General features: G+C 35.6%; 1 long non-coding RNA gene across 1 annotated transcript; it reads right to left on the reverse strand.

The window, feature by feature from the left end:
- Positions 1-294: 294 nt before the first annotated feature.
- LOC141656116 (uncharacterized) lies at positions 295-2,440 on the reverse strand. The gene is made up of 4 exons (XR_012548352.1): positions 2,367-2,440; positions 2,057-2,131; positions 744-852; positions 295-607 (listed from the first exon to the last, which is right to left on the reverse strand). It is a non-coding gene; the product is annotated as an uncharacterized LOC141656116 (long non-coding RNA).
- Between the last annotated feature and the right edge of the window lie 1,286 nt (positions 2,441-3,726).

Below are 3,726 nucleotides of genomic sequence, written 5' to 3' on the forward strand. Positions count from 1 at the left end.
ATAAATTTTGAATATTTGCTCACCTAAAGGCATTGGCTCGGTGCAGTCTGTCAACGACTTAAGTCCGACGATGATGTTTCGTCAATAGCAGCAGTGAACCGTCTTTTGTGTTTTGGGTTTCAGCAAGTATACTGTGCGAGTAATGACAGGCAGAAAATTGATGAAGAGTTTGAAAGCCTCTCTCTCCCTTATTATACTTACTAGTTGTTGCATCGCGCCCTATCGGGCGCGGTGCCCCAATTTGGTGGAATGCTAAGCGGAAATATGTTAGTAGTGTATCAACAGAAAGGAGCGTGGTCTAAATACAAAACTGGCGTAAATGGTTGAAAATGCCATGACTAAATACAAAATAATTATAGCATAATAGTCGTAAAACAGAATGTAGAATGACAGCGCGACCAAGGCATATGAGACCTTTTTCTTTACAAACAGATTTGAAGACCGAGATAACAATACGAAACGACTACACGAACACGTACGCTGATAAACATAACACACTTAGACAGCTTTGGACTCTCATGCCACTACAAGCCTGGGAAAACGTTCACGGGTAAACAACACAAAAGAACACGAGCCTTATGCCTGTCTCCATTCAACATCCAGTAATCTACCCACACCATAAAACATAATCAAAGTTTAGTTATAGATTTCATACTTACCAATTTGCCAATTAACTAATTAAGTTGGCAGAAAATAACTAAACACTAAAGTGAGCAAAATTTTCCAATATGCATCATACGTACTTGAACTCAATCCCTAATTCTCCATTTGGGTGAAGATACTTAATTTGAATAATAAAACCTTGATTTACATCCCATACTTGAACCCAATTTATACTTTAAGTTGTTTGTTCTGTGATGAAAAGCAACATCAATTGCTAACTGGTCATACACACTTCAGTTTCACATCAAAAATGTAAAGCACCAAACGACAACTAACAAAATTTCAGGATTGATCCGTTGCAAATAGATATCTAAATTACCAGTCTTCCAAAAAGTTTACCCGACACTGCCTAATCTGTTGCCTGCCTAGCAAAGGATTGACCATTGAAACGAATCATTACCTGTATCTCATATTCCCATAATATATTGATTTCACTAATCTCGGGCTAAAAAGTTCCCAATAATAATACAAAATCTATACATTTTCCTTAAGAACTAACCATAAAGTTCGCATATTTACTTCGTTTTGCAGAAGAAGAAAAACAGATAAAACCAAAAATCAGCATCCAAGAATGAACTAAACACAAATTAAGAATGAGTCAAGGAACTATCAACTGTCAGCTTCTTATATTATGAAGTTCACATCAGTCAACGTAAACAAAGAAATCCCATTTAAATAGAAGCCATATGTTATGTGAAAAATTCAGTGATTTTTGTTCTCAGGGTAATGGTAGAGGTTCCTGCAATTTCATCTAAGAAATCATCTAGATAAAGGGAATTAATGTAGCACTAAAAATCCGTGATTGTAGGCCAATATTACACGAAAAAACCTAGTAACCCCAATTCTGTAATCCAAATACATTTTTGACTATCATTTGGTCATTAATGAGACTACCTAAGTATCTAAAATGTTGTTTTAATCTACTCCCTCTGTCCCGATCCGATCATTTGTTGTCCTAGTCTATTTTGTGGTGTCTCAGTTAATTGTTGTCCTTTCTATTTTAGGATTGCATTTGATGAGCAATTTGATCCTTCACACACAATTTGGTCCATTTTAATCTTATAGTTGTTCCCCTTCTCTTTCCTTGGTCTTTGTGCGAAAACCAAATGGCAACAATTGACCGGGATGGAGGGAGTATTATACAACAAAGTTGAAGCTAATTAAGTGTAACATATAGCCCTCATTATAAATACAAAACTATTATTACTGAAAGTCGCATATTTCTTGTCATCAAAACACAATTCAAATTATAATTTATGGAATTAAGAAAAGCTGAAAGAAACACTAACTTTTACCCACATGACTCAATCCATAGCAAACAAGATCAAACTATTTAAGCAAATGATATAGTTAAAAAAAAATTATAAAAGGGGATTAGAGTAATAGAACGAACCTTAGAAGTAAAATAGAGTTGAGATAGATTTCCATCACAGCACAAGATTTGTGACATTAATATTAATCAAGGGTCCTGGAATCAAACGAAGGAAATTTGGCAAACAAAAAGTCTTGTTACAATTCGTAACTCAGGATATAAGCTATTTACAACGTTGTCAATTTATGGGAAAAAAGTTATAAGCAACAGACTGTTTGTCACAACTTTTGCATAAGTATCACTCTATAGTTGACTTCTTGCATCATGAATTACCACTTTCGAGCAATGAGTCAGATAACAATAGCTGTAGTTTAAACTTAAAGTACTGTGCCTCTATCTCCCTTCTTTCACTTGAATCAACAATCTTTGGATGTAGCATTGTAGCCTGGATTTGCACTGCAACCAAAAAGCATGATAAAAATTACCCCATTCGTCAACCGAAAAGTTGTGTAATTATGCGCTTTAAAAATGTATTCAATTCAATCAGTACAAGATACCTAGTGAATGCGTGCAAACTCAAGCCTTATCAATTTTGCATAGCAAACTATCACTCCGCTCTTTAACTCGAACCATAAAAAAAAGAATTTCATGGACTCTGAAGCAATTACCTGCTTGAAACGAAGAATAAAATCCAATCATCTTATCAGTACCTGGTTCTGTGTGCTTGCACAACTTTGCCGTTTTAAAAAAAAAGTTGCATAACCAAGCTTAACAAATCAGCAAACATGTTCAATATTAGAGAAAAAAGAGCATGTTGATGTATTAAATCAACATCTTTTCCTGGAGCCTAGGAAATTTCACACATTATCTAAACTGACACTGTCTAAAGTCTAAACCCCTTGCATGATAATTCTGCTCCCTCCCCATACAATCAAAAACTCCACTGATTACTCAGGACTATTGCAACTACCCTTAAAGCAGACCCCCCCCCCTAAGGCGATCACCAGGGCTCAATAAACAAAGAAAGAAACTAATTACTCTCTGTCTCTCTCACACCTCTCGCACATGCACACATTTATTAAAACTAACTCACTCTCCTTCCCTTGTTCTTACATACATTTGATAAAATTAATAACATAATGATCACTCTCCGGACCCCCTCTCTATCTCAGTCTCAATATACAGTTGAAGGAATATGGCGTCTTAAGATGTGATACTTAGAAAGACCAATTGTACTCACCTCCAAAGGGCCAATAACAATGATGCCTGCTTCACTGTGATACTCAAATGGGGTGCGGAGGCAGTGGCACCTATCGTGTGGACGAGGCTTTCAATTATTAAAAACTCTAAAGATGCTAAACCTAAATGCATTTCAGACATTTGCATCAGGCTAATAACAAATATGAGTACATAAACACCTGCCTAAATAGCCACAGCAGTCGATAAAATATATCAGTCAATGCTAATTTTGTAATCTAATTTCAAAACATAAAATCTCAAACTAAACCAAACTGACCAGGCCCTTATAGAATGAGTTCTTCTGGAAAAGTAAGGCACGACCTACACTTCCTTCCCCCAGTCCTTTACTGGCATACTACTAAACCAAACTAAGCATACTTAACTCTTTTTATATCAACAAATGAAGATTAGACACAACAATAACAACTAAATCAATAGGAACATCAAACAGGATCATGTTTCGTAGTTGATAAGATACACACTTTTAGCAACTAATAAAAGTGAACAGAGAA

Source organism: Silene latifolia, chromosome 5 (genome assembly GCF_048544455.1).
Source record: "Silene latifolia isolate original U9 population chromosome 5, ASM4854445v1, whole genome shotgun sequence".
In the NCBI taxonomy this organism is placed as follows: domain Eukaryota; kingdom Viridiplantae; phylum Streptophyta; class Magnoliopsida; order Caryophyllales; family Caryophyllaceae; genus Silene; species Silene latifolia.